At 50.0% G+C, this 20,748-nt stretch overlaps 1 protein-coding gene across 4 annotated transcripts in view; it reads left to right on the top strand.

The window, feature by feature from the left end:
* The window catches only part of Oamb (Octopamine receptor in mushroom bodies), a 785,439-nt gene that overhangs the window by 38,509 nt on the left and 726,182 nt on the right, over positions 1-20,748 (top strand). Inside the window, exons 2-3 of one of the 4 annotated variants that reach the window (XM_070530690.1) lie at positions 4,515-4,623; positions 16,665-16,835. The exons of 2 other annotated variants lie outside the window; for them this stretch is intronic. The gene's annotated coding sequence lies outside the window, so the exon portion shown is untranslated. The remainder of the gene's footprint in view (positions 1-4,514; positions 4,624-16,664; positions 16,836-20,748) is intronic. One more of the 4 variants, XM_065426751.1, reaches the window with a different exon arrangement.

The following is a 20,748-nucleotide window of genomic DNA, read 5'->3' as shown; positions in this document are numbered from 1 at the left end:
ATGCTAGCTGTTCTCAAATTAATGTCTAAGATGCAACCGACGTGTAAACAAGCGTACTAAAGAACCCATGCTTACAGTAGAGGCAGCGAAAGCTTGCACCTCGAAAAATAAGAAGCCGAAAAATAATCAGTGGCGGTATATGATTGTACCCTTAGTTACGTTAACGACGGTTTCGTAGTGTCATGTGCAGGTAAATTTTTTCTGCCTGGCAGGGACAATAGGTTGATGGTGTGGAAGGAACAGGACTGCTCTTACGACCATTTACACGTAGAATTTTAGGTATACCACTCAATTTATAACTCTCGTTCAGTTAGGCACCCTGCCATTGCATGCTTCAGGAAAAAACGTATGGCAGTAGCCACTAATGTTGTCCACCACTTTCTAATATCTAAGCGGAAGGTCTTAAAGAAATCACTCGTGGCACGAAATTTTCTGCCGAATGCTTCGTTTTACAGCTTTGACAGCTCATGCCGCAGCCAGAGAAGCCAGTGGCCCCGTTCTTGTGGAAAGGAGAAAAAAAGGGCGTTTAACTGGGTCTAGGCGCTCGAACTAAATGCATTGATTTTTTCAGAGGACCAGTTATTAAAGCCTCTTGCCACCTAAGAGCGGCGTCTAGGTAATATGCCACGCAATTGCGTGCTATCTTTCATGGTGCTTCATTGGGATAAGACATGAACTTACGCTCGCAGCTTAGATAAGTTTATGTACCATCTTGATTAACACGTAACGCTCTTCAACTTTACCAGACACAGATAACTTCCGTGACCTGCCGCAGTAGCCCGGCGGGTATGGCGTGGCGTTGGCGAGCACGAGGGCGCGGCTTCGATTCCCGACCGCGGCGGACGCATTCCGACAAAGGCGGAAGGCAACAGCGTCCATGTACCTTGCATTGTATGTACTTTAAACAAGCCCAGGTGGTCAAACTTAATCAACCCTCATGATCACATCATGGCTTCGGCACGTCAAAAAAAAAAAGAAAAAAATCTGGTGTTTTACGTGCCAAAACCACGATATGATTATGAGGCACGCCGTTCCGTTCAGGGTGCTCTGGATTAAGTTTGAACACAAGTGGTTGTTTCAGGGAGAGAGAGAGATGAAGAAGAAAGGCAGGGAGGTTAACCAGATATTAGTCACCGGTTTGCTACCCTAAACAGGGGCTGCGAGATAGGGATTAGAAAGAGGACAAAGAGCAAAGGGTTTAAAAAATGCACACACAGAGACACACACACGAAGGACGTTCCAGTTAGAGACGTACACAAAGGCCGGTTCACACGGCCTTCTTATGTGACGTTAGGTCCTGTTGATGGCGTAAAATTTCTTCTTCCGATAGTGGTCGGTCATCCAGCTGGTTGAGTTCGTGGCGAAGGTATTCCCTCTGTGGACTGTACTGCGGGCGGCAGTCGCACAAAATATGGCCATCGATTCTTCATGGCCGTAGTGGCCACAGGTTGCGTTGTGGGCTTACCCTATGCGGAACGCATAGTCTTTGGTAAAAGCAACGCCCAACCACAGTCGCTACAAAAGCGTGGCGTCTCCACGGCGAAGCTTTGATGGGACTCGAAGGCTTAATGTGGGATCAAGGAAGTAGCGTCGGGAATTCCTGAAATGTGGCTCATACCATTGCGACGTGGTGCACTGGCGAGCTCCGTGCTGCGTCAGTTCTAGAAAGTGGTATTAATTATTACGTGGGAGTCCTCACTATGGGCTGAACGGGCAGCTTGATCGGCTTGTTCATTGCCCATAGTGCCGCGGTGACTAGGAAGCCATTGGAAAGTTATTTCATGGCCTGTATCACTTATATGGTGCATTGTATCTGCGTGATCTGAAATACTAACTGTTCGCGCGTTCCGCGCGGTAACGATGACAGTATAGAGACTGCAGTGCCGCTTTTCAGTCGCAGAAAATTGTCCACTTGTGTGGCGGCTCATCACCGAGCAGCAGAGCTGCAAGCTTTGCTGCCGTCGATGTTGTCGCGTGAGTCGTCTTAAATTTGATGATTGTAAGTTTCACTGGTATCACGATTGCAGCTGTGGCAGGATAGGGCAGATACATCAGTGTAGATATGCGTAGAGTCATGGTAGTTCTCGTGCAAATGTAGTAACGTGACCTGTTTAAGGGCTGGTGATGATAGATAAGTATTTTTTCATGATGCCAGATACTTTCATGTTGGCTTTTGGCTGAGCGAGGCACTATGGAGGAATCGAAGGTCTCGCAGCACTAGTGACACAAGCTAGCAATGATTCACCATTTGTGGTTATCGTTTGGCCTAAAGAGGTGCGTGGTCTGTCCGCTGGTAGAGAGGCTAGGTGGTGGCGAGAAGTCCTGGCAAGATGTCTTATATGGGTCCTCAGCACTTCAATTTAAATGTAGGTCTTGACAAGGTGGTCTCTAGCGATTGCTATAGTCGCCACTGTTGATGCACTCTGAGGCAGGCCTAGACATATCCGGAGCGCTTGAGCCTCAACACTTTGTATTGTGCGTAGATTCCTTTTGTCTGCGTTGGTTGTTGCTGGCAAGCTGTAGCGCAAAAAGCCCAGAAAAAACACCCTGTATAGTTGTAGCATAGCAGTTGTCGGCATTCCCCAAGTCTTGCCAATGAAAAACTTGAACAGGTGGCAGAAGCCTGTCAACCGTTTTTTCACGTATTATACGTGAGGGCTCCATGACAAGTCCCTGTCAATCATGACGCCTAGAAACTTGCAAGGTTGGATATATGGTATTCTTTGGCCACTTATCATTACGCCGTAGTTTGTCATGGGTTTGCGCGTAAATGGCACTAGTACGCATTTCTCGGAGGAAATTTCCAGCCCTCGATTACGGTGGTAGATAGCTATTGGAGTGGCAGCTCTCTGAATTCTCGCTTGCAACTGTACGTGTGTTACTGCAGACGTCCATATGTAGGATGTGCTTGGCACGTGCTCAAGGAGAGCAATTAGGGTTAGATTAAATAACACAGGCTAAGTACACTGCCCTGGAGGACGCCGTAGCGGCTATAATGTAGAGAAGTATGGCCTTCCTTGGCGCTTACAAAAGGACCGCATGGAGAGATAGCTACGTATCCATTGATACATCCGACCACCCACTCTTACCTCTTCGAGAGCAGAGGATGACTTCATGCGTAACGTTGTCATATGCACCTTTGATGTCGAGGAACTAAAAAGCACAGAGACGTTTACGGCATTTCTCATGATGAACCTAGGTGACCAGGTCGACGACATTATCGATCGATGATCGACCATGTCGAAAGCCCGCCATGGCATCCGGATAGGTGTTGTGGTACTCCAAGTACCACTCTAGGCGTCCTAGGACAATCCTCTCCATTACTTTGCCCGCACAACTTGCCATAACGTTCGGGCGAGATGACGAGAGTTCCAACGGCGACTTGCCAGGCGTCAGCAGTGGAACATGGCGACTTGTCTTCCAGCTTATGGGTAGCGTGCCATCTCTCCAAGATTCATTGTACAGCTCAAGGAGAACAACTCTCGCTCGCTCACCCAGGTGACACAGAGCTCGGTTGGGAATTCCATCAGGTCCTGGCGCTGATGCAGGGCCACACAAAGCTAATGCTGCCTTAAATTCGTGGATTGAGAATGGTAGATCCATGCGGTGATCAGGTGGTGGCGGACAACTACTCGAAGGTGGTTGAATGTTGGGAGCTGTGAGCTGGCCGGATAATCTGGTGCAGAACTCCTCTACCACGTCAATCTTCGGTATCTTTTGAGAGAGGGCTAGAGCCTTGAATGGGAACCGCTACACGGCGGAGGGTGTCCGGAGACCGCGCGCCGTCCTCCTTAGTTGCGATAAGTGCTTGCGTGGATCTAGCGACTCACCGAAGGCAATCTAACATTGCGATTCGAGCTTGTCCAACCGGCGCTGGATCTTTGGTGTGAGTCTGGCGGTCCGTAAATCGTCCATTGTCTTCGTGCGTCGGTACCTTCGTTCAGCACGTCGTCAGATTGCTCTAGGTCGTTTTAGTTTCGCATCTAATTCGGTCAGTTTCGAAGAGCATGTGAGAGTACGCACAGTGTCTTGCACGGCGCTCTTGAGTGCGTCTTCCAAGTCAAAAGACGGATTGGCTTCGCAGTGTTCTTCCACGACAGCCTGAAATTCAGTCCAGTCCAGTCTTTGGATCGTATCCCGTATTTTGGAAGGAGATAATCCTCTGCTCTTGACGTGCGTCAAGATCAGAGGATAGAGATGCATCGTCGCTTCCGTGCATCTCGATGTCCTGTGGCGACTGGCGGTCCTTCAGAGCGGGAAATGCCCCACCAGCGACATGCAGTTGTCACGGTTGATGTTCACGCCTCATCATTCACTTTACTTCAATACAGCAATGACGTGGTGACCGTCACGAAGAGACGCTCGGATATGCAGAGACGCTAGGAAATGCAAACACGCTACCATAGTCTGCTCCGATAGCTGGAGCCGTGTTCTAAAACTCAACCAGGTACTTTTTTTATTTTAATCTTTTTTTCTTTCTCTTCAACGTCGCTCGGAACCCTTATTTCTCCCAGTACCTGGCACGCGAACACCAATGGAACCTTCGTTTGCCACGCGGTCCGCCGACTTCACAACAGTGGCTCACAGCTTATGGGATCGGTTGGCATTGGCTACATAGGTGTGGTGAGTGCTACCTGTTTGCTTCTCTTTCGGCAGACTCATTAGCGCAGGCAGTCGGTAATGATGTTCGGTGTTATGGGTTATTTTGTCTCCTAGACCAAGAATTCTCTCGTGAGCTAACCTATTAGAGTGGAAGGAACACAAGGTGCACTTTGAGCATGTAGAAGTTGAAAATCCAAAAACTCCTCAACATTTGTGAGCATTTCGGCCTTTCGGTTGGCTCTGCGAAAGGAACAACGCAACAATTAGAGCTTTCGCAGGATCAGGCGAGACGTTCCTTACAAACGCTCCTTCCTTACAAAATTTTTCTGGCCTCACCGCGGAGAGGCCAGAAAAATTTTGTAAGGAAGGAGCGCTGAGAAATTCTGCAATCTCCTGATTGTAGAAATGAGGACTCGATCTCGTGATGGTAGAGATAAGGACGGGCTAGCTAGTGCCTAATGTTTGCTCTTCTTGTCGCCAGAACTCCCTCTAGTACGAGAACGCAGATGCTAAGAGAGTATGGGGGTTTTCTGGTGCGCACTGCTTTGGAAATTAACCTGCTTCAAATAAGGAACTTAAGTTTTAAGGAAGAGTGAATGTTGAAGGCAAAGAACTTCACTATGGAGAAATTTGAAATACAGGAGGTCCTTGTAATTTGCGATGAATTAGGCATTTCCGTTGGCTCCACAAGAACGAAAGGAGCAGTTCTCGACGTCATGAAGGCAGAAGATGTAACTGTCGATGAAGCTGAAGAGGCTTGGGAAGCCATCATTGAGAGAAAACAAAATGCATAGGAGTGCGAGAGGCACGAGCGGGAAGAAGTAGAAATCCGCGAGCCTGAAGACCCAGAAACGCGCAAACGAGAAGCAGAGAAGTACGAAAGGCTCGAGCAGGAGGTAGCGCAACGGCACGCTCTTAGGATGGCAGAACTTGAACACAAAATTCAGATACTTAGCAGATAGCGCGACGTCAACTCCGCACTTTCGAGGCAGACGAGGATACAGTTTATTTTCTCACCGGTTTTGGAAGTATGTGTGAGAAAGAAGGTGTTAGCCGGGACTTGTGGACCGAGAGATTACCAGCGCTAATCCCGTTAAGTATCGCTAAGTGCTTCATGGACTACTTGTCCGAGGAGAAAGCGTCAGACTAGGATAAGGCTAAGAAGGCTTTCTTCAGACACTTCGATCTAGAATTTCGCGCCGACTTCGAAGGCCAAGAAGAGAGAGTGGCAGAATTCGCCAAGGATAACTGCGTACGCAAAAGATTCCGCACTACGCCGCGACAACCAGGGAGAAGCGAGAAAGCGCGATATGGTGCCGCGAAGCAAAAGGGTAACACGTTTTTCCGTAGGAATCTTAAACCGGAGACTTCAAATTCCCCGGGCACGCATCAGGAGAAAGAGGGTGACGCATCTCAAGCAGAGCAAGTAAGCTATTGCCCTTGGAATAGGTCGGAGAAAACGCTGACGGAACGAGAACCCTTCCCCAATATGGGCGCTTTCAGGGCAAAAACACCAGAGGAGACTCCGAGACGGATAGGTGTGTCCCAGATTGAGCAGCGGTCAGGGGACCCTGGAATGATTCCGGAGGCAGCTGCGTACTGTGACGAGTCCAACGTGTTAGTAGCCGGAATTGAGGAGAAAGGGTAGAGAGCGGCGGATTTCCCGCACAAGAAACGGAGGGCCCGGCCGTTAGGCCAAGTATGCACGGAGGCGGAAAGTTTGGCCGGCGTGCCGGAAAACACCACCTATGGCTGTTCGGATAGCTCAGAACAGATGGTGAAGAGAAGGCGTAGGCACGAGAAGAGAAAGGTGTTCGCGGTCGAGGCGTCTAGAATCAAACGTGCGAAGGGCGAAGGCCACAGAGGCATACGAAAGTCAGGCTCCAGCCAAAGACTGAAAATGCGAAGGCGGGCAAATTCCAAGCTTACGTGTTTGCAGATATCGGGGATCGGCGTGACGCACGTCGCGAAAGGGAGAGTTTCGCGAACATTCAGGCGTAGTATCCGTCGGCTAACCACATTGCGTACGTCTCGTACGTTGTAAGCAGAGGGACAAAGGGAAGCCCCTTGTAGGCTGCTACAAGAGCCGGTCACTCGCGAGGCTGAAGAAACACGACTGCCTGGCACCTGAGGCAACAGTGCGCGTGTGGATCTGTCACTGTGCCCCTCTCCTAGTAAGCGGAGAAGGATGTATTAAAGTAGCAGCTAGGAGGGGCGTTAGGCGAATGAACGATTTTTGCCTTCTTCGTCACCACACTTTGCGAAAGCCCTGGAGTGCGCGACTCTCTCGAGCTCGTCTAAAAGGGTTCGTTTAGGGCTTGAAAAAGAAATCAGGAAGAAGCGTTGCAAATTATTTTGTTGTATTTAGGTTGTAGGAGATCAGTGGCGCGCTGAACGTTTGACAAGCGGAAGGAATACCACAATCTTTCTTTTGTTAGGTTATTAGCATTTTCGATTCAGGTTAAACTCGTTTGAAGCGCAAAGTTTAAGTGTCAACACCTGTAGAATTATAAGGCAAACAGGGTCAGTGTTTCGTACAGTTTGGAAGGTCACACGCAAGTAGCACAGGGGGATAAGTTATTGACGCGTGTACTTATCTTTATCGAGCGACACGTTTTGCCGCCTAGCAAATGTTATCGCACAGCGCGGGACGCGCCTGCATTTATCCGAAGTTTCTGGAAAGTTGTCGATGCTTCTATCCGCTGTCTGTTGTCGCCGAACCTTGTGTTATCTGATTTCATCGCTTGACGCGAATGGTGTAGAACATTGTAGAAGGCATGCGGGTCCCAACGATTAGTCTGGAACATTCGACGACTGCTCTATAAAAGCCGACGCGCTTGACCCGCTGATCAGATTTTCGACGATCGCCGAGCGTGTTCGCCGCTTTCGTTGTGCTATAAGTGTAGCCTGTTTTGTGGGCACAGGTTCGCCCAATAAAAGCTAGTTTTGTATTCCACCGTACTGCTTCTTTCTTCACCGTCACTACCACGTGACATCTGGTGGAGGTGCTGGTGCGTCCATGTACCGAACGCCCCCGCAAAGCCGCGATCCAAGCCCAAAGCCCGAGGACAAAACTAACATCGCCGAAGACCAGCGTGCTAGCCGCAGACTGCAAGGACTGCCCCCAGAGCACGGACTTCTACCTGAGTCTACAAAGAAGATCGTGGTCAAGACAACCTCAATGGCTGCCCCAGCGTCCCCCGTTATCCTACAACAACCTCGGGACCCACCGACCTTCCATGGAGCAGCGACTGAAGACCCAGAATCCTGGTTGGAGACCTACGAACGAATCGCGACTTTTAACAACTGGGACTCCGACGACAAGCTGCGGCATGTATACTTTGCCTTAGAAGATGCCGCCAGAACGTGGTTTGAGAACCGGGAGTCGACCTTGAGGACATGGGACCTCTTCCGTACCGGCTTCCTGCGCACCTTTACGAGCATCGTGCGCAAGGAAAGGGCCGAAGCCATGCTGGACGCCCGAGTGCAGCTACCTAACGAGAACGTCGCCATCTTCACGGAAGAAATGAAACGTCTGTTCCGCCATGCCGACCCGGATATGCCTGAGGAGAAGAAAGTCCGCCTTCTCATGCCTGGTGTGAAGGAAGAACTTTTCGGCGCAATGATACGAAGCCCACCGAAGACCGTAGAAGAGTTCCTTCGCGAGGCCACCAGCATCGAGAAGACACTCGAAATGCGGAACCGGCAATTCAACCGCCGTACAAGCTCTACCCACTACGCCGGAGTTCAGTCACTCGCCGCCGACGACCTACGCGAGACTATCCGAGCTGTCGTGCGGGAGGAGCTACAAAAGCTGTTCCCATCATCACAGCCTCAAGTGGCTTCGATTGCCGACGCCGTGCGTGAGGCGCTCCAACAACAACTTGGAGTAGCCCCTGAATCGCCGCAGCGTGAGCCGCAAGCGATGACCTACGCCGCCGTCGCACGCCGTCAAGGACCCCCTCCGCGACCGCGCCAGGGCCCTGTCACGCCACAGTTTCGTCGTCCGCCGCCGCCGCCGCCAGCACGACCACCCGTCGCCCAGCGCACCTACGCGAGGAAGACGGACATCTGGCGTGCTCCTGACCACCGCCCGCTCTGCTACCACTGCGGAGAAGCGGGTCACGTCTACCGACGATGTCCGTACCGGGAGATGGGACTGCGAGGTTTCGCCGTCAACGCGCCGCGTCCACAGCTTGGCGAGCGCCCACGTGACATCGCCGATTACCTCGCCGCTACTCAGTGGAGCCCTCGACGGCCGTCCCGTTCGCCATCACCAGGCCGCTACCTGTCGCCGCAGCGCCGACCATACACTGGCCCAGCCCGGGGCCGGTCAGCGAGCCCATACCCGGAAAACTAAAAGCAGCAACCGATGGAGGTGCGGTTGCTGTTCGTCGAACTGACGAAGATCCTCCGCCGCCGACGAAGACGACGAAGAAACCATCTCGACGACCTAATGACGACACGCCGCCGTCCCGACGAAGTCTGGAAGCCAAAACTACACCGACGAAAGACGACTTGACGATGCGACGTTCCAACTTCATTTCAACACGACGCAGCCGTGATCCAACGCCAAGACCTAACTGCAATGCCAGACAAAGAACAACCGACCTCGACGTGCTTCTCGACGGCCACGCAGTCACTGCCTTAGTCGACACAGGGGCCGATTACTCCGTAATGAGTGGACACATCGCCGCCCAGTTGAAGAAAGTGAAAACCGCATGGGAAGGCCCTCAGATTCGCACCGCTGGAGGACACCTCATCACGCCGACTGGGATCTGCACGGCAAGAATAACAATTCATGACGGGACTTACCCTGCCACCTTCGTTATTCTCCAACAGTGTTCACGAGACGTCATTCTCGGTATGGACTTCCTGGACCAACACGGCGCAATCATCAACCTCAAGTCGAAGTCAGTAACGCTGTCGGAAGATAAAGCAATGCCGCCGGAGAGCCCTCGTAGTCACCACGCCTTGAGTGTGCTTGAAGATCAAGTGAGCATCCCGCCTCGCAGCAGCATTGTTATTTCGGTCAGCACCGAAACACCCGCTGACGTAGAAGGCGTCATCGAAGGCGACCAACGTCTACTGCTAGACCGTGAAATTTGCGTCGCAAGAGGGATCGCTCGACTGCATGGAGGGAAAACTGAAGTGTTGCTGACAAACTTCAGCCAGGAGTTCAAGCACATCAACAAGGGCACGACGATCGCGTACATCGAGGAAATTCTGGAAACAAGTAATGCGTTTGTCCTCTCGGATTCCGCCGCATCTACCCCGACGACCATGGTTCCCGAACCAGACTACGACATTAATCCAAATCTCCCTATGATTAAACAACAGCAGCTCAGAAGTCTGCTCCGACGATACAAAGGCTGCTTTTCGACGTCATCGAGGATTCGACAAACACCAGTCGCCAAGCATCGCATAATCACCGAGGAATGCGCTCGACCACTCCGTCAGAGCCCTTACCGAGTTTCGGCGCGAGAACGTGAAGCTATAAGAGAACAAGTCGACGAAATGCTGCGCGACGACATCATCCAGCCATCGAAAAGCCCGTGGGCATCCCCTGTTGTTCTGGTAAAGAAAAAGGACGGAACCCTACGTTTCTGCGTCGATTATCGGCGTCTGAACAAGATCACGAAGAAGGACGTATACCCCCTCCCACGGATAGACGACGCATTGGATCGGCTCTGCAACGCTAAATACTTCTCGTCCATGGATCTCAAGTCTGGCTATTGGCAAATAGAAGTCGACGAAAGAGATCGCGAGAAGACCGCCTTCATCACCCCAGACGGCCTCTACGAGTTCAAGGTTATGCCATTCGGACTGTGCTCGGCGCCTGCAACGTTCCAGCGCGTGATGGACACGGTTTTAGCAGGATTGAAGTGGCAGACCTGTCTCGTATACTTGGATGACGTCGTCGTCTTCGCCGAAAATTTCGACGTTCACCTTAGGCGGCTGGCAACAGTACTAGAGGCCATCAGGACATCAGGACTTACTCTGAAGCCGGAAAAGTGCCGCTTCGCTTACGAGGAGCTTCTATTTTTAGGCCACGTCATCAGCAAATCTGGAGTCCGCCCCGACCCGCAGAAGACAGCTGCCATAGCAAAGTTCCCACAGCCCATCGACAAGAAGGCAGTGCGTAGATTTCTTGGCATGTGCGCCTACTACAGGCGATTTGTCAAGAACTTTTCACGCATCGCTGAGCCGCTGACACAGCTAACTAAATGTGACGTCGAGTTCAAGTGGGAAACGCCGCAGGCCGAGGCATTTCAAGAACTCAAACGACGCATGCAGTCGCCGCCCGTACTTGCGCACTTCGACGAGAACGCCGATACCGAAATCCACACTGACGCCAGTAGCCTAGGCCTCGGCGCCGTCCTGGTCCAGAGAAAAGATGGACATGAACACGTGATAGCTTACGCTAGCCGGTCGTTGTCAAAAGCGGAAGAGGCAATTATTCTACAACCGAAAAGGAATGCCTCGCCATCGTTTGGGCTACAGCGAAATTTCGCCCTTACCTATATGGCAGGCCATTCAAAGTCGTCAGCGACCATCACGCCTTGTGTTGGCTAGCGAATTTAAAGGATCCCTCAGGACGGCTAGCACGGTGGAGCCTCAGACTACAAGAATACGACATCACTGTAACATACAAGTCCGGACGAAAACACTCAGACGCCGATTGCCTATCACGCGCCCCCATTGACCCGCCGCCGCAAGATGACGAGGGTGACGACGCCTTCCTTGGTATAATAAGCGCGGAAGACTTCGCCGAGCAACAACGAGCGGACCCGGAACTTAAAGGCCTCGTCGATTATTTGGAAGGGCACACCGACGTTGTCCCCAGGGCATTTGAGCGCGGATTATCTTCCTTCACGCTTCAAGACAGTCTACTCGTGAAGAACTTCTCACCAGTCCGCGCAAATTACCTTCTTGTTGTCCCGTCAAGACTTCGTCCAGAAGTACTGCACGCCCTACATGACGATCCGACCGCTGGACACCTCGGATTTTCCCGGACACTATCGAGGATACAAGAAAAGTATTATTGGCCGCGCCTGACCGCCGACGTCACCCGTTATGTCAGAACATGCCGAGACTGTCAGCGACGCAAGACACCGCCGACAAGGCCAGCCGGATTACTACAGCCAATCGAGCCTCCTCGCCGACCATTCCAGCAGATAGGGATGGACTTGCTGGGACCCTTTCCGACGTCAATAACCGGAAATAAGTGGATCGTCGTGGCGACGGACTACCTCACCCGCTTCGCTGAAACAAAAGCACTGCCGAACTGTAGCGCAGCCGAAGTCGCGAAATTCTTTGTCGAAAACATCCTGCTGCGACATGGCGCCCCAGAAGTCCTCATCACCGACCGAGGAACGGCCTTTACAGCGGAGCTCACCCAAGCCACTCTGAAATACAGTCAGACAAGGCACAGGAGGACAACGGCTTACCACCCGCAGACGAATGGTCTTACGGAGCGGCTGAATAAGACCCTCGCCGACATGCTAGCGATGTACAGGCCCGTCCACTCTAGGGTGAACACGGCTCACCGTGGCCACGCTCCGCGGGGCGCCAGTGTGTCCGGCGCGGCGGCGCATCGAAGCAAAGCGGCGCAGGCGCACACGGACCCAGGGGAGGTTCCTCTCGTCGTCTGCTACAGCGCTAGAGCGCGTCGCCTCTTGCTTTGCTGTACACTTCGCTAGACCCAGGTGACTGAGTGCCCGTGGCGGCATTGCGTGAGGGCGCACTTCACTAACTGGAGCATTTTCCAGCTGGTTCCGTCTACAGCTTGTGAACAGCCTGCTTAATCAATATACATAAACAGAAGCAAGCTTCTCACCACTTAGCATGTTTTTTCATAAGTGATGGGGGTAAAAATACAGTTATTTTTTTCGCGTTCTTTATTAGGCTGGGGCCCTCTTATTTTACTCTCACAGCACTTGGTGTAGTGCATACGGAGAAACCTATTAGGCGCGATCTTGGTTGGAGTCATCATAGGATGAGCCTAGCGCACCGTTTCGCGCATGTCTTGATGCTAGAACGAATGTGCTTAATTGACTTAAGAAAACGACCGAAACCCGCTATAAATTTCGCAGAAAGTTAGAGAGCGATTGTTCAATCACGCATCATCATTTTTGCCATAGATTTTACCATTAAGGAGGGCAATACTATTACTTCGACAACAACTAAGAAGTGATCTCAGCTGCTTCGCACTCTCTTATTGACGCGTTAATGTCGCTGGTAGGAGAGCATGGAGCGCTTTACGCGATGTAGGAAAGTGCTCTCCCCGACATAGCAACTGATTTGGCGGCGATTTTACTCCCCCTTTTCATCGTTCTGCATCCTATAAAAAAACTAAATTCATTTTTGCTGTCACAGCTTGTGTAAAATCACCGATGCGGTGCCGGTCCTCTGACGGCTACCTGACGCGAGATGTCGCATTCTCATTTTGAGGAATCGTCGGTCAATTATTTGATTACATTGATTAGGTGAAGTAAAACATATGGCGCCGACGTATTTTTTTTGTTTTTTTTTCTCTACTTGGAATCAATGCACACCGCATGCGAATGCTGTTTCCGCCCGTTTATAATAGGTAAATAAAGTGGAAAATCTATAATCTACATGTCTGTTTTCCAGCTTAAATTACGTCTTGCCGGGTAATTAGGTTGTTATTCGCTTCTATTTCATTTCAATATTTCCTCAGAATGGGCCATATGCATATTCTCACTAGCATATAATAATTTGCTAATTGTGCGGTATACGTCCCCAAGCGACGCATTGAGTCACGCCATAGAGGTGGGCATCGGATAAATTTGGAGATTAGGAGGAATTTATTTCTTTCTTTTTTTTAGGGGGTAGGCGGGGGTGGGCTATGCTGTGTGGGTAAAACCCAAATATGAATACGGCACAGGAACCCTTGCCGCGGACAAGCGATGCTGTTGCCGTCGTGGGGAAGTGGCCGGTCCGTGTGTTGGACGAAGGCGGCCACGACATTTAAACCGACGGTCATGAGGCCGGCATGGTGCCGTCTGCCCACAGCATGCCGGTGGTCGGCAAACGGACTCGCCGTTTGTAAACGCTAAGCCCGGCCCAGGCCAGATTGCTGTGTTAAGGCCAGTCTACTTTTTAACTGACCATGGGCGTCAGCCCGATCAACCGCTGAGCCCCCCCCCCTTTTTTTTTTGCGTAGGTCATGCTACCCCATACTAGCTTAATATGATGATGCGGTGCAGCCAACGACTACTCAACTGAGTGACTGGCCACTCAGGAGTTACAGTTTCTGGGATGACTCGCCAAATCGAAAGACGCCAGAGGTGTTTCCACTAAACCCATTTCCGTCGACTTTCATGATGAATTGCATTTTGTTCGGTTGCTGTTTCCCATGGCCCTTCGGCGATAAAAACGCTGTAACAGTGCAGGATAATTTCATTTCCCCGGTGCGCTTTGGAAACTAGCCATGTCGCGGGTACTGGAAAAAGAAAGACGACGCATTGTAGATCTGTGCCTACAAAACTATTCTCAACGCGTTATATCGGAGATGACAAAAAGGCCACTGAAAACTGTAAATAGAATCGTCCAGGCTTACAAGAAGGATGGAAGAATTGCGGATGCTCCCCGTAAAGCACGGCAAAGAGTGACCATTGTTGCGGCGGCTGCTGCAAACCCGGCTGCCACCGTTCGAGAAATTAAGAACAGCCTCACGCTGGCTGACGTCCCTGCCACGACTATCAAGCGTCGCCTCTACGCCCCACCCAGTCTAATAAAGAACGCGAAAAAAATGACTGTATTTTTACCCCCATCACTTATGAAAAAACATGCTAAGTGGTGAGAAGCTTGCTTCTGTTTATGTATATTGATTAAGCAGGCTGTTCACAAGCTGTAGACGGAACCAGCTGGAAAATGCTCCAGTTAGTGAAGTGCGCCCTCCCGCAATGCCGCCTCGGGCACTCAGTCACCTGGGTCTAGCGAAGTGTACAGCAAAGCAAGAGGCGGCGCGCTCCAGCGCTGTAGCAGACGACGCGAGGCACCTCCCCTGGGTCCGTGTGCGCCTGCGCCGCTTTGCTTCGATGCGCCGCCGCCCCGGACACACTGGCGCCCCGCGGAGCGCGGCCACGGTGAGCCGTGTTCACCCTAAGAGTGGACGAGCCTGTACGTCGACGTCGAACACAAGACGTGGGACGCGGTCCTGCCGTATGTCACCTTCGCGTACAACACGGCGGTGCAAGAAACAACACAGATCACGCCGTTTAAGCTGGTTTATGGCAGGAACACGACGACGACGCTTGACGCCATGCTGCCGCACGTAACTGACGAAGAGAACATTGACGTCGCTAGCTATCTCCATCGCGCCGAAGAAGCCCGACAGCTCGCCCGCCTGCGGATCAAGAGCCAGCAGAGGACCGACAGCCGACACTACAACCTCCGACGACGCTTCGTCGAGTACCAGGCTGGCGACCGTGTTTGGGTATGGACCCCGATACGCCGACGAGGACTCAGTGAGAAACTACTCCGACGCTATTTCGGACCCTACAAGGTCATCCGACGTATTGGCGCTCTGGACTATGAGGTCGTGCCAGACGGCATTTCGCATTCACAGCGGCGCCGCGCACGATCTGAAGTGGTCCACGTGGTGCGCCTTAAACCGTTTTACGGACGCTGACGAACTTCGTCATTTTTGTTCTTTTCTTTGCTGCGAGTGCTTTTGTTTATTACTTTTGTTTGTTTGCAGCATCGGGTCGATGCTTTTAAGAGGGGGGTAATGACGCGTGTACTTATCTTTATCGAGCGACACGTTTTGCCGCCTAGCAAATGTTATCGCACAGCGCGGGACGCGCCTGCATTTATCGGAAGTTTCTGGAAAGTTGTCGATGCTTCTATCCGCTGTCTGTTGTCGCCGAACCTTGTGTTATCTGATTTCATCACTTGACGCGAATGGTGTAGAACATTCTAGAAGGCATGCGGGTCCCAACGATTAGTCTGGAACATTCGACGACTGCTCTATAAAAGCCGACGCGCTTGACCCGCTGATCAGATTTTCGACGATCGCCGAGCGTGTTCGCCGCTTTCGTTGTGCTATAAGTGTAGCCTGTTTTGTGGGCACAGGTTCGCCCAATAAAAGCTAGTTTTGTATTCCACCGTACTGCTTCTTTCTTCACCGTCCCTACCACGTGACATTATGCTTTTGCGGGATTTCATAACGAGTCACGTTTGATTTGGCAGGAGTGCTTTTCGAGGCACGTTTTGTAGGATTGCGTTCATGAGGTTCAATTTCTTCGATAATATTAATTTCGAGAGCGTTTAAGTTTAGGAGCTTTGATTAGAGGACATCGTTGGTCTCTTCTGCTAGTGGCATGGCAGACATCTTTTTTAAATTTCATGTTTACTTTCATGAAATCATGACAGCTGAGCGCTCGACAAAGGAAGGCGTCAGTGTTTTCATTTTCTTTAGTTGCACGGAGATGTAGGCTGAATATAAAAGGCCTCAATGTAAGCTTCATTGCGACTTGTTTTGGATAGTTGACAGGATATTGTGAAAGGTGTTTTATTGTAGGTTGGATTTGGTGATTTTTTCTAATCACGCTGCGTCGTATTAGCACCATTTAGAAGTGCGCTAGATGAAAATCATAATAGGTCACGCCTCCTGAGGCAATTTAGGAACGTGATAAGGGTTGTAGATGGTCTTCCCTTTTGTTCATTTCCCAATTTTGCATTATGTATTGATCATGTAGCTATGTGGTGCTAAGTGTTGCGGATATGAATTATTCAAGGCCAGATCCCCCTTCGCCTTCCTGACCTGAGGAAGCTCTAATGCATGATTACTTAACTTCATTACATAAACCCCGTTTGTGCCTATCTGCAAGGACACGTAATTGGAAGTTTCTTAGTACTTGTCCAAATCAACGTGACTCTTGTGTTTCAGGATTTTCTTTAGATAGAGCGTTGTCAGATTATTTGAATTTGTACAGTCCGGGCGATGAGAGTGGCTTGCATGTGGCGCTTGTGGCATTGTGTGTGGCTGACAACGGTCGCTCCTTCGAGCTTATCATCTTGCATTTATGCAGACCGGTTAGAGCCCACATAATAAGACGCCTTTGGCCAGAAGATCTTCATTCTCGGAAGCTGCGGCCCCATGGCTCGGGACACGGATCGGGAGTCGAGGACAGGATGTCTCGTAATCTCTTGTGACCAAATCGACTTTACGGCGATAGGTGTACGCGCCCACAACAGTAAAGGTAAAATTCTTTTTCTCTACTCTTAGGCATATATATTGATTATCGTCATTATGTGGCACAGGCCGATGAATGTATGTGAGGTCCGGTGACTAAACACCAAAACCTTATTGCTTTCATCAACAGTTGACGACATAAACAATTCGTATCCCGAAAGCCAGATCGTGTTTGATAAGTTCGGCTCGCAAATGACGCTAATGGGAAACAGATTAGCATACACGAAGCGACGGAAATCCGAAATGCGCGCTCTGGCTCCGGGGCATTTCACTGAAAAATGGCTGCTTTTCGGACCTCATCCCTGAAAGACAGCGGCTGGGAAGCCATGATCTATTTAAGGGTTGCCAGCACCAAACTCAGACGTGCAGTACTTGAAGAGCACTTCTGGTAGACGGTGTGTGCATGTTGCTTAGCAACACACGTATGGCATTCAGTAAGAGCCTAAGGAGAGTTATCACTTGCTCATCTGTCTTCCGCGACTCCTCGGATACAGCACCTTGCTGTACTGGGGGCTGCTTCTGCTGTGGCTCTTCTGCCGGTCGTGTACGCCTAAGTGGCGGCCATTACTTTGTAGAGAGAGATCTGGCAGTTTTCTCCCTTCCAACATCGGTGTTTGGCATGCTGAAAACTTCCGCTGACGGTTGTTTCAGGTGCGCACAAAGGAAGGTACAGTCGCGGACAGAATATTACGGACCATGAAATCTAAGAAAAAGCTGAATATCCCCGCAACCTCACAACGCAATCTGGTATTTGCATTTTGGACCTCGACTAGAATATGCTAACAACGTTGTCGTGGGCAGTTTTACTGGTTACTGCTACAGGCTGCTCGGGAAATTGAGCGTTTTCGGAGATCCCGTGGTCCATTTTATTCTGTCCGCGACTGTACATGAGCACTTTCGCACTTTCGCCCTTATCGAAATGCGGCCGCCACGGCCCGGATTTTATCTCTTGTCTTGGGGCTTAGCAGCGCAGCGCTAGCCGTTGCATCACCACGCCACGGCTGATTGTGCGTTTAAAACCCAAACATTGAATTAATTTTAAGCATGAAATGCGTTTAGCTCCCGTTGTCGGCCACCTGCAAGGGACCTTGAACCAAAAACCAATTGAGATACAAAAGCAGTGTTACGGCAAGGGTAGAATTAAAAAAAAAACATGCTCGAGACATCGCATTACTCAACAAAACCTAGCGACTAGTTACACAGACAGACGGACGGACGGACGGACGGACGGACGGACGGACGGACAGACAGACAGACAGACAGACAGACAGACAGACAGACAGACGGACAGACGGACAGACGGACGGACGGACGGACGGACGGACGGACGGACAGACGGACAGACGGACAGACGGACAGACGGACAGACAGACAGACAGACAGACAGACAGACAGACGGACGGACGGACGGACGGACGGACGGACGGACGGACGGACGGACGGACGGACGGACAGACGGACAGACGGACAGACGGACAGACAGACAGACAGACAGACAGACAGACAGACAGACAGACAGACAGACAGACGGACGGACGGACGGACGGACGGACGGACGGACGGACGGACGGACGGACGGACGGACGGACGGACGGACGGACGGACGGACAGACGGACAGACGGACAGACGGACAGACGGACAGACGGACAGACAGACAGACAGACAGACAGACAGACAGACAGACAGACAGACAGACAGACAGACAGACAGACAGACAGACAGACAGACAGACAGACAGACAGACGGACGGACGGACGGACGGACGGACGGACGGACGGACGGACGGACGGACGGACGGACGGACGGACGGACGGACGGACGGACGGACGGACGGACGGCAATATGCTGTTGGGCACGCCATTCTGTTCGGCATACTTCTACTTCTGTGACCCCGCCAACGAAAAAACAATGCAATAGGCAAAAGACGAGGGCGTTTTGGCTATACTCAGTACATCAACCAGAGGAGTCCTGTTATATGTTAAGTGTACACAGCGTTAAGACCAGACTCCCATTTTTATAGCTATATTAGTGTAAAGTGTATTATGCAGACTGAGTCCCTAAATATTAGGCAAATTGAATATCCGCTTAAGGATAAGTTGTGCATCAACGGCACTCACGCACATCCGGCACTCCCCCCTCCCTTCCCTTCGTTTTTATTCTTCCGAGTTATAGACGCTATAGTACCATGGTAATGACAGCAAACATGTTTGTCTTTATCATTTGGTTATTCATTTGCGTGAACTCTATGATGTTCTTAGACCTTATTTTTTACGTAGTGATATCTTTTATTTTTTGTTATCTCTAAAATTTGATTACCATAGGAACAAGGGCAGTTCCAGAAAGTAATCTGCGCTCTAAAGCACAAAGAAAATGGAAGATGAGATGCATCATTAGTATTATTGCTTTCGGGAAAACACGCTCCTTGGGAAGACAAGATGGTGCAGCCCGACCGGAAAGAAATGAACTGCTTTGCGTTATAATTCCGGGGGAAAAAAGAAGCCATGAAGAATGACGAAGAAAGAAATCTTACGCCTTCATTAGTGCCGCTATTATACCCATCGATTATGGTATAGAACCCCACAGGGAGCCTACGATGCACAGTAAATCTTTCTCGGCACGCCTTCACAGTATCCGTGCATGCTAGGTAATGTGTAGTAGGTGCTTCATGAGTCTCGATTGTCGATTGTCGCCGAAGGCTGCAGTTTAGTCATTTTACCTTATCTAGCTTGTAACAGTTTCTGTTCACACTACAATATGCATATGCAACTGACGTTTCTACATAGTTGGCGTACCGTTATCTGAAGTGAAAATCCCACCTTCTTGAACTTCATGATGATGCTTAACACCTAATAAATAACTACTTTTTGCCTGTCCTTAGCATACAGCGTTAAAGGGACTCACAATTAACCAGAATGTGTGGTGAGATGTTGATAGAAATGAAATGAACATGATTTATAGTGATATAACTCAGCACGCTGTTCACGATTTAATTAGGAATCATAATTTTAAATTGGCAAAGAAAGTCTGAAAAATCAGTAAGTGGTAAGACCTAGCGGTGAAATCTTGGTACTTCGAATGTATTCTGAGATTACTGTACGCAAGGCGACCGTTATTAAGTGCAGCATAATTATTGCTTAAAATTGCAGTTGGTATATTATTAGACACCAGTGCATTATTCTATGCATCGGAAATGAAAAACGCACACGTGACTACGGCGACACGCTGAACTCCGTATCACGTGTAAATGTGTTGTTTCGTTTTCGATCTGGTTGGTTTCGTTTTGACTGGTTAAATACTAAAGCAATTGGACAGGAAACCCCGAAAATACGTAACTATTATAAATATTTTAACAATTCGGAAAACGTAAATCAGAGGAACATCGACTCGATAAACAAAATCGTATTTTGTTACAACTACGGCCACACTTGTTGTCTGCCTCCCACTAATGCCGTCGTATAATCGTTATCCCGCTCACCTATCATCGTTTTCAGCATGCTTCTAGTGAACAACTATATCCTCACTGTAGATCAAAGAATTCTGATAAAAAATGTTCTATGGTGGTTTCCGCGTTAGCACTTCATGATGAAACACTCTGACTGGTAAGATTTCCATTGCACTAAAAAAAAATGGTATCATGAAAATTGGTTGTTAGTCCCTTTAACGCTGAGCAGCCATACCGCTTATGCATGACTACTGACGGTTCGACTATATTCTGTGCTACTTATGAAGGATATTCCGCAAGACAAAAGCATGTAAAAAGTAGCACGTTCTCCAAGTATACACTGTGCTTTTCTCTAACTGCACCAAATTTTTAAAAATTACCTGTGGCAGATAGCAAAGTCCTAGTCCCAGATCTAAATTATTCGATAAGGCGCCTGTTACTTCTACGAGAAATTAAAACATTCAAATAAATAATTAA

Source organism: Dermacentor albipictus, chromosome 1 (assembly GCF_038994185.2).
Source record: "Dermacentor albipictus isolate Rhodes 1998 colony chromosome 1, USDA_Dalb.pri_finalv2, whole genome shotgun sequence".
In the NCBI taxonomy this organism is placed as follows: Eukaryota; Metazoa; Arthropoda; class Arachnida; order Ixodida; family Ixodidae; genus Dermacentor; species Dermacentor albipictus.
The sequence above is the reverse complement of the archived record's forward strand: the minus strand, read 5'-3'. Positions and strand labels throughout refer to the sequence as shown.